Raw genomic sequence first — 11,009 nt, 5'->3', positions numbered from 1 at the left:
CCCCTCCCCTCCCCTCTTCTCCTTCTCCTTCTCCTTCTCTCTCTCTCTCCTAATAATGTGTTCAAAGCTAGTTCATTGGGTAATATTCTGTTCTGATCCATATGGTGTTTATTAGCTGAATTTCAAAAGCATATCACCAGGTCTTTCTTCTTTCTTCCTGTTGTTGTTGTTAGGTGTTGAGTTGAGTACGACTCATAGTGACTCCTGGTGACCCTATGAACCACAGTACTGAACCCTGTCCTATCCTGTGTCATCCTTACCATCCCTCATACCCTTGAGTTCATTGCTACAGTCCCTATGTCAATCCATATGTTGGGAGGTCTTCCTCTCTTTCACTGACCCTCCGCCTTCCCAAGCATGATGTCATTTTCTAAGGAATAAGCCCTCCTAGCAACATGTCCAGAGTATGAACGATGTAGCTTTGCCATCCTTGCCTCCAGGGAGCGTTCTGGCTGCATTTTCCCCCAAGACATATCTGGTCATCCTTTCAGCAATCCTTAGAATATTAATTACTCCTCAATACCACAGCTCAAAGGCATTAATTCTCCTGTAGTCCTGATTTATTGTCCAGCTCTCAGATGCTTAGCATATAATTGAAAAGACCATGATCTTAAACAGATACACCTCAATCTTCAGAATGACATCATTGCTCTTCAGTATTTTGGAGATGTCTCTAACAGCAGACTTACTCAAAATAATACATCTTTTGATTTCCTAACTGCTGGTGCCAAGGGTGTGGATTGGCCAAGGGGCCAAGTAAGATGAAATCATTGTTATATCTGAAAGTTTAACTGAAACCGTCCACCATGGGTGACCCTGAGTGTATGTGAAATCCTGACAGTATAGCTTCCAGCATCATCACAACACAGCGTGATAGAAAAGGATCTAGACATTACTGATCCTGGCAATGACACGTTTCCAAAATTTGGTTACACTCAACCATTGATTTTACATAAGTCCACTGCCTACTACGTACCAATTATTGCCCCAATATTTCAGTACAAACATGAAACAGACAAGTAAACAGTTACTTTTCATGTACTGAGACAGAAGAGATCTCAGCCGTCAGGTGTTCTGAGGAGGAGCTCTGCAGGTGGCCTGGAGAGGTCATGGCCATATGCAGGACAAAGCTTCAACGATCCCTAGTCCTGGGGACCAGAGAAGGCTCACCATGACAATGGGAAGCCAAGTGTGACTATAAAGATGACTCTATAGAGACGACATATAGAGAAGACTCTCAGAAGTTACCCCAAGAGGAAGGAATCTTGGCGGTGCAATGGTTAAGTGCTCAGATGCTAAGCAAAATCTAGACAGTGGTCACCATCAGCCAGTCAGTCCACCAGTCGGGAAGAGGTGGCTGGCAGTCTGGACAGTGGTCCCCATCAGCTAGTCAGTCCACCAGTCGGGGAAGAGGTGGCTGTCAGTCAGCTCCTGTAAAGACTGCAGCCTTTGATGGCACATGCAGAAGATCTACCACAGCTTTGACTAGTTCATTCCAGTCTGACACCAGATGGAAGTTTGAATTTCCAGTCTATTGTTTGGTCTTAACCAGATCCAGAGGTGTTTGCTCCATTCTCGCAGGTTCATAAGAATCATCTGGGTTTGTTGTTAAAACGTAGATTGTGATTCAGTACATCTGGAATGGAAATACAATTCCCAACAGAAGATCAAGCCAGAATAAACTGGTTTGCCCCTGAGTCCTCTCCAGGGTTGCTGGGAGTTGGCAGTGCAGCCAGTGGGGCTCGGATCAGCATCCTGGGATAACTAAGGTCAAGGCCTCCACCGGCTTCCACTACTGGGGACCTTTGCACTCAGTTCCTTCACCTGTAAGACAGGAACAGTATAAATGACACAAAAAAGCCAAAGTCTGGTTTTCATCATCTACTTCTCTCCCCTCAAAATCAAACCCAGCCCAGTGCCATCCATTTAATTCTAACTCTTAGCGATCGTCCATTGCCGCTGAAACTACTCAAGAGAAGAGCCTGCCCGTCCTTCTCCTTTGGGGCAGCCGGTGCACCGAAACCTTCCCGTGAGCAGTTTAGGGCCCTGGAGCTGCACCCCCTTCCTTTCCCACAACCACAAAAATTATCAAGCTGCAGCTGCAACTCTGTCTGTCTCTCTGAAGGCTGCAAAGCTACTCGTCCTCCCCTTCCCAGGACCCCGACCTGCTTTTACCTTGTAACAGGCAGCTGCCTACATCCTCCCTCCCCAGTTTCCTTGTCAGACAATATAACACTCTGCCCTAACTTTAAGCACCTGGTGGATTCTGGTGGATTCAGCCTGGGAGCTTCTCCTGAATAAGCTTGCTTTCTTGGGCTAAACTGGGTTCTGTCCTTCCTCGGACATGTTACAGGCAGCAGAACGAGTAACTCACTAACCCTCACTCACTAGAACCCCTGTGCCTTCCCTAAACCCAAACAATTCCAACAACACGCTATCCTCTTCACAACTCCTTGGCTTCCTTAGCAGAAATATGTTTCATTCTGATTTCAGAAAACATGTCTTCCTCAGAAACAGTGCTATTTTAACCCAGAGATTATGCAGACAGGACTTCCAGGATTGAGGGAGGGAGTGGGGCCCTTCCCTCCTGCTGGAATCACCAGGCTCTCTTCTCTCCTCACCTTTCCTCGCTTGTCTACTGAGGTGTTAGTCCTTGTCAATTTAGCAAGTCCTCAGACCAATACCCTGCGCAATGTGCAGAAAGAGGAAAAGAATATAATAAAGAAAAAGGAAGGAAAATAGGAGGCAGGTACAATCCGCACCTCGTCAGACAGTAAACCTTTCACAAACTAATGAGAGATCTAGGGCAAAGTGCTGTCCAAGTGCTGATTGGACAAAGATAATTTCAGGTCACCATGAGCTGGCCAGTCCAGGAGATCCTGAGAGCAGAGACTTATCAGGAGCTGGATGGATCCTGGCAGGTGGAGAGCAACTGGAAACCAGGAGACGTGCAGGTGCAGCTCAGAGACACGGGGGGCTTGGCCCCCGGCCCCTGCGGCCAAGTCAGACCCACCAAAAAAAGCGAGCCGTATGAACTGAATGCAAAATGCACACCTGAGTTAGGAAAATGTTTGAACTACGGTGAGAATGACAGGAATGGGCCACCGAGACACCAAGTGACCACAGAGTGTTGAAAAGTGGCGCCATGCGAGCTGGTCACCACAGGATTGCCGTAACTGTCACTGGAGTATCTGTTGCAATGTGTACTGGAAAGGCAATGAAGTGAGGCTTGCCTGAAGTTGCTGTCAAGGACACTCTAACAAAAGAACAGAATTACAAAACCAGGAAGTAGACTGAGCCCTGTCCTTTCTGCTCACCCGTGGCCACTGCTGTCTGCACATACGTCTCTACACCACCCACTGTCACCTACTCTGGCCACAGGAACCTGCCATTGGATTCCTGAGTCTGTAAATCGCCTTTATTCTGCAGGGTGACTGGTGAATTTGAACTGTGGATCTTTGAACTTCTCAGCTATCAGTCCAACACTTCACCTTCTGTGTCCCCAGGGTACTTGAGCACGCTCATACCGAGGTCTTCTTACGTTCCCAGGCCTGGGTGAAGTGCTACAATCATGGTGTGACTTCTCCCAAAGCATCACTGAAGATGAGATGGCTTGGTTAAAATCCAACCAGCCAGCCTGCAGGATGCTGGGCTTCAAGCGTCTCTGACACCATCTCCTAGAAGGGTTCCCTCCAGATGAATCTCATGCTGTTTCCTAAGAATCCCAGAGGGGAAGGTGGAAGGGCACTGCCCCTCCTGACTGAGAACCTTCTGTGTGCCCACAGGAGTAGTGCACAGAGAGCGTTATCCTGGTTCTAAGAGAAAATGGGGCCACGCCACACGTGCAAATAGCAGGGCATGAGCATTTCTACTCTGTTCTGCAAATTCTGTCATTTGTGACCAGGCAGTATTGGTCAGATAATGCTTTTTCTGCAAGATCAAAAAGCAAAATAAAAGCCATCAAACCATGTGCACAGATGCTTGGGCTGTCTAGAACACCAGTGAGTCTGGGGGGCTGATCATAGGAGATGGACGTTTGGATTTTGCTGACAAAAAATACCAACAAAAACCCAAAACCTTTCTGTCTTCTTCCTGGACAAACATGATTTTGGTTTTATCTCAGTGCCCACAGGAGAAAAATGTCTTAGACCTGCACTGAACACTTGGTAAATCAACTGGCCAAAGCTGGCTTGTTGGCACCAAGTCCTGTCTGGTCAATTTTTGACTTGGAGCGACCTCATGTGACAGAGCAGAACTGTCACGTGGGGTTTCTGGGCATTCAGCTTTACCCGAGCAGGTCACCCAGTTTTTCTCCCAAGGATCTTCTAGGTGGGTTTGAACCAATAGCATATTGGTTGGCAGACAAGTTGCCCTAGCAGAGCTACATAAAGTTTGTTTACTGAGCTTGCATTGCTTTGGCTACATCGAAAGCATTTCTAACGGATTTATTACATCTTTGTCTTAAGGAATTTCAGGCATTAGTGCATTTCATCTTCGTAACAACACCTATGCAGTACTGTGATCCCCTTTTTGCAAATGAGGAAACTGAGGCACAGAGAGGGTGAGAGACTAGTTCAAGGCTGCACTGCTAGAAAGATGCTGGCCATGTGCCAGCTCCTGTGATTCTGCTCTGCACTCCAGCCAAGCCCAGGCACCTCGTGAGAAGAAACAGGGGGTGAGGCTTGTGTGTGGCCTCTGCTTATGACAAGGAGCCACCATTCCTGGGTGGACGTGCACTTCACTTCCTGTTCAGATGACCAGGAACCTGCCTCTCTTGCGTCTGTCCTCAAGAGAGAGGCCACACACCCTCCCCTGCTCCTGGGGCAGTCCAGAGAGGTCACTGTCCTCGCTCTTGGAGCTGATCCTGGCCCTTGAAAGAGTCTGGCTTGAAGCAGTAAAATGGGAATGTCTTCTCATTTGTCAAACGGAGGTGTACTGGAATGATCACCATATGGGAAAACCACAGCCAGTGGACGTTAATCTCCTTTTTTCTCCATTTGCAAAAAGGAGCTCACAATACTCTACAGATGTGGTTACAAGGATTAAATGAGTTAATGTCTGAAAGACCTTAAAACCAAGGTAGCTGTCTTTATGCATTCCATTTCCTTTTTGTGCATGTGACTTCCAGTTGTCTTATCTCCATACTGATGGCCTAGTGCAGGGAGTTGTGCTGTTAACCACAGAGGGAAGCTTTTCTGGTGGTTCAAATCCACTAGTGAGTCTGAGGGGAAAAAAGACGTCAAATCTGCACCCATGTGGTTTAGAGCTTTGGGAATTAGGAGGAAGGTCAGATATGAATAAGTCAGACTCAACATCAAGGAGAGAGGGAGGGAGGGAAAGAGGGAGAGGGAGGGAAAGAGGGAGAGGGAGGGAGAGAGGGAGAGGGAGGGAGAGAGGGTGAGGTAGAGGGCAAGAAGAGGGGGAGGAAGAAGGGGAGGGAGGGATGGGGAGAGGAGAGGGGGAGTGATCAAGGGAGAGAAAGAGAGGAAGAGAGGGGGGAAGGAGATAGAGAAAGGGATGGAGGGATGGAGAGAGAGAGGGAGGCGAAGACAGAGGAGGGAGAAATAGAGAGGGAGGGAGGGAGGGAGGAAGAGAGAGGGAGGAAGGGAGAGAGAGGGTTAGGGAGGGAGGGAGACGGGAGGGAGAGAGAGGGAGAGAGGGAAGGAGCAAAGGAAAAAGGAGGAGGAGGAGGAGGAAGAAGAGATAAAAATCTTGACTGGCAGAACAATGGTGCCCAATTCAAAGATGGCAGCTGAGGATGCTGTTTTGTACATGTATTGGCTTCAATCTCCTGCTTCAGACTCAGAACATGGCTTACTACGCATCTTCTCAGTCTCTCATTCCAACACCTTTAACTGCAGTATTTCCTGTTCTGGTTATCATTCCAGTCTACCCATATTTGGTGAATTTGAGTCTGTCCAAATTTCGCCATGTTGGCCTTGACTGAACCATTTTGAACCATTTAAAGCCCTCTGCTGACTATCTCCCTGTGATTTCCTTATAATTGACAGTTGTGCTCAACTCTGATTCACAGGGAACCCATGTTAGAGCAGAACCTTCCAGGTGTTCCCTGGAAGAAAGAAACTCCAGTCTTCTTCCTAGAGATCTGCGCTCTTGGAAGCCCAGTTGGACAGCTCTATCCAGTCTTACAGGGTCACTGAGTCAGGACTGACGGGGCAGTAATGAGTTTGGGGTAGGATGTATACTTCTACCACAAACTTAAAAACCTCACCCACTTTGTTGCTCAGACACTGATGGTAATTCATGCTGCCAGAAATACTTTGTTTCTGATCATTTCTTAAAACATACGTGTGCATTTCTGTTGTAAAATGCTCCGCTAATGTGAGTGGAATTGTTTTGTGTGTATCTCTATGCATACTGACAAGATATAGTGGGCTAGGAGGCAGCCGGGGACAGATTTACTGCCATGGCAATAATGTTTTACATTTCACCAGCGCCTTTCAAATCAAAGCATCTTACAAAACACTAGAGGCACCAATGACTTGATGTGTGGCTGAAATGCACCAAGGACTTGGGTGGTTCCCATTGCACAAAACTTTCTAGCCCAGGAGGACAGGGGTGGAGGGTAGCTACTCTGAGGAGGAGAGGGGAAAGACATTTTTGTGATGGGTCCATCTGAAAGCTCTGGACACTTTCAGGACTTTTCTTGCAAATCTTTATTGTCCTCCTCAGGCCTCAATAAAATAGGAGAACAGTTGCTATTAGCTACCTGTTACAAGGCTGCAAGTAGAAGCAGAGAAAGAATTGGACTCTCTGTCTCCGGCTGTGTTTGGGGTAGCAAATCCCCTGGGTGTACCAATTCTTGTCATTATCCTGGACTTTTCCTGAGGGTTTCTAAGAAAGAATAAAGTCACTGTAGAATAGTGACGGATTCTTTCTCAAAGGTTCCCACCAGGTCTTCTTCTCCCTTCCCCTCACCTTTGTCCTTCATCTGTTCTCATCCTCCTTTACCCCGCCCCCCGCATTGCCTCCCTCTCCATCCTTCCCCTCTCCCAGATTTTGTTTTCAGTCTCATTTATTTAAGACCAATCCACTTTCCAAGGACACTGTTACACATGTGGGGCTCCCTGGTGGTGTAGAAGGTTGAGCGTTGGGCTGCTAACTGAAGAAATTGGTGGTTCAAATCCATATAGGAGGGCGTCCGCGCCCATAAAGATTTACAACCTTTGAAGCAGTTCTACGCTCTAGGTTTATGGTGAGTCTGAACTGGCGTGAAGACAGTGACTTTGAGGAGTTTGAAGGCAGTGGCTTTGGAGGAGTTTTTGTTGTTTGGGTGGAAACCTGCTCAATTGGTCAACACCAACGTACTTTGGGGAGTGCACTTCCTCATGGGACCACCAGGGGGTGCAGGCGTTCAATACAGTCTCAGGCTTCATTCATTCTGAAGAGGTGGGCTTCCTTCTCAAAAGAGGGACCTGGTTGGAGGAACTAGACTGTCTTCATCTTTCAAATTCAGGAGGTTTTTGTTTTTGTTGTGTTGTTGAGAATATAAACAACAAATATACTGCCTTTTAACTATTCCTGCATGTGCAATCCTGAGACATCGACAGCTTTCTTCTGATTGTGCTGTCATTTCCACTCCCTTTTCGGACCTGTTCCACCTTCATTGACCCAAACCCATCCCTCTCTAGGTTCCTACCTGATTTTCCAAGTTGCTACTTTTGCTTTGATTCCACACAGACAGATCTTAAAAGAGCATAATGCTCATGGCAGGAATTCATGGTGCCTTACGTGCTTAAACACTCCATATTGCTGACCCAAAGGTCAGCTGTTCAAACCCCATAATAGCTGCTCCATGGAAGAACAACGTGGCAGTCTCCTTCCATAGAGAGTGCAGCTTGGACAGCTTCCACTCTGTCTTCTAGGATGGTTACGAGTTGGAATTACCGGAGGACAAAGGGTTTGCTCAGGTTTTAAGAAGATTTCAGCAGTTAGTTTTGTTTATCTCAAGGCAATAGTATCCCAGGGTCTCGACTTGAATCTATGAAAAAGGGAGCTGGACTTTCCCCAAATACCAAGGAGAAGGTACGGGCTCACAGGGCCAGCAAGGCAGCAGAAGATAGAAGTCCAGGGCATGGGTCGCTGGGATGGAATGTTCAATTGTGTCTACACTTAGCCCTGAGGGAGTGTGTGTGTGTGTGGGGTGGGGTGGGGATGGGGGTGGGAGTTTAGGCTGCTTAGCTTCAAGTCTGAAATGCCATTTTCTGAAGCACCTGCCAGGAGCTGGGACCAGAGGCAAGGTTCCCGGTGTCTTTGTCCCCTGATGTGATCATGACTGATTTCCAGGTGAGCTTGTGCCATCTTTTGGTGTTTGTCTTACATGACAAACTCTGGCCCCAGGTAGCTTTAAGGGGACTCACAGAGAATTGTTTGTGAAGGGTGCTGGGTACGAGCTGTGGGCCAGCTTGGCCACTGTTCCGCCCTGTAGCTCTGAGGGACCACAGTGAACAAGTCTGGTGTATACCACATGAACAGGATGGTCCCTCAGTGTCCCGCTGTACCTGTCACGACCTGCCTCAGGATCAGAGCTGGTCAGCAGGGGAGCAGAGGCTCAGCAAGGCCACTCTGGCCCCTGGTGCAGGATTACTCAGATAGTACCAGCCTTGGCACTGTGGGGGTCACCTGGGAGGCATACCTTCCTAAAGGGAGCTTAAGTGATAGTCCTGTGCAAATGGACAACTTCCTCTAGGGCCGGTCCCTATCTGCGTGTCCTCTGAGTGTCCGACTTTCTCCAGTTAATAATAAAAGGGCAGAGCAATACCTGGCTGCTCCCGAGAGGGAGGGACACAGGTGGGCACCTTGAGAGACTGTGTCTCGGTGGTCAGTGGGGAATGACAGTCAGGAGCTCTCCCAGAGAAGGTTCTGGTGATGCCAGCACTGCAGCTGGGGAGCGCCCTTAGGTCTCCTCGACTTTAGGCCTGAGAAGGTTCATCCGGGTCTGAGACCAGCATCGGTTTCAACCTCTGTTTAAATGTTGAAGACTGAAAACGTACTTGTAATGAGGTGCCAGTGGGACTGGCCTGGAGTGGCTTTGTCCTAGGCGGTGTCCCTGCACTGAGCTGTCGTGCACACTGCAGTGCTCCCTGGACACTCAGGGTCCCTGGAGCCCAAGTGTGAGAGGAACTGCGGAAAGCTCACCTTCTTTCCTGCTATTACTGTGTCCATGGACCAGAGGGGAGGTAAGGGCCCAGGCTGTCAGAGAACGTGGCAGACCTCAGGGTCCCCCGCTCCCCAGCCAGCCAGGTGGGTGGGTGGGGACAATTTCCTGAGCATCTCATGGAGACATTTGTCTGCATCCTCCCCGGAGGACCCTCGTGGGCACTCACAGCGCTGGGCACCTGCCCTCTTGGAAGGCTCGGTGAGGAGGAGGGCCCAGATCAGAAGATTCAGTGGCTTTGCTGTCAGCTTCCTGGTGTCCAGCCCTCCTCCCCAGCTGCCAGGGGACGTCTCTGCCAACTGCTAGGGTGTACGGGGGCAAGTCAGACAAGAATGTTACAGACTGCTTCCCTGGACAGCAGGACAGGGGAGGGAGGGGGAGCTGTGGGGTCAGGCAGATGGGGGCCCCTCAGGCAGAGCATCAGAGATTCTTCCTGGTGTGTGGAGGGCGACCACAGTGCTTCCCTTCTGGGTCCATAGCTCGAGGTCAAACCACTTGGCACCTTGCAGTGAGCTAATGTGTCATAGAAGACACTTCCCACTGACAGAATGGGGCTAGTGGTACAGTGGTTAAGTGCTCCGAATGCAAAGGCTGCCAGTTTGAACACACCTGTCTGCTCAGAGGGTGGATCTACTCACATAAACGTCAGACTCAGGAACCCAGTGGGGCAGGTCTGCTTTGTCACTTAGGGCCACTGTGGCTGGAAACGGACTCCACCACAGAGTTCTCTGGTCTCCATCACAGGCTGCAGATAGCTGCCCCACTGGGAGCATGAGGGACAGTGGGGACTTTGAAGAAGGGGCGCTGGGCATCCAGGGAGTGGCAGGCTACCCAGTTAAGCAACACACATTCCTGGGACACCCCCCACCAGCCCCATGCTCACTTGCTGGGGCCCCTCTCCAACAACTCTGTATACCTACTGCTCTTGGTGATGGGTTTAGAGCCAGGGGTGCTGAGGACAGATCTGTGCAGCTCAGGGCAGGGGTGGGGACAGAGGGAAGTGAGCAGTTTTGTGAGGAAGCCCTGGGAGGCTGTCAGGGAAGGTGACATTGAGCTGGGATTCCAGGTTGGAGTTTGATTGCTGAAAGGCAGGACAAAGACTCAGGGGTGGGAGGCAGGCAGGGAGGGCCAGAGGACATCTCAACCCTAGTGCTGCCTCCAACTGTCCTGAGAGGGGCAGAGGGCCACTCATCTGCATCCAGGCACAGCAGCTTCACTGGAGGGCCAGTGATGACCTGCCTGCAAGGGCTGGAGGGAGGGTGGGGTGACAAAGACGACATGAAGTGCCTTTATGTAACCGGCCCTGAGCCCAGGGGGTGCAGAGGCCTTTTGCGCCAAGAATACAGGGGTGCAGGTCAGCCAGCCAAGGAGCTTTGAGGACAAGGACTCGGGCTCCCCTCCTCTTCCAGAGTCCCAAATGGGTTGTGTCCCTAGGGATCAAGTGCGCCTCCCCTGTCCCTTAACACCTTAGAAAAGCCCCTTGAACTCTCTGGGCCTCAGTTTGGTGGTCTGTGCACTTGGCCTTATCCCAGACCTGGGTGGGAGGGCAGCGTGGGCAGCAGGCACTTGGAGGGGCTCTGATCCCCTTCCTGACCCCGGGGCGGGGCTCCCTGAGGGTCCCGCGTCCTGCTCGCCCCCTCTTCCCGCCCCTTCCCCCAGGCTCCTGGCAGCCCTAGCACCCTGCCCCCAAGGAGGGGCCCAGGTCCCCTTCTCCTACCTCCCCTCACCCCCGCTTTTCCGCTGGGCTGGGCACCCCCACCCCGCCCTCGTCCCCATCAGCGCGCTCCCTTCCCTTCTCCTTACCAGGCGCGCTCCCGCTTTTAGTCCCCCT

Source organism: Elephantulus edwardii, unplaced genomic scaffold (assembly GCF_000299155.1).
Source record: "Elephantulus edwardii isolate Elephantulus edwardi_28Jun2011 unplaced genomic scaffold, EleEdw1.0 scaffold00003, whole genome shotgun sequence".
NCBI classification, from domain to species: domain Eukaryota; kingdom Metazoa; phylum Chordata; class Mammalia; order Macroscelidea; family Macroscelididae; genus Elephantulus; species Elephantulus edwardii.
This window is presented reverse-complemented; position numbering follows the sequence as displayed.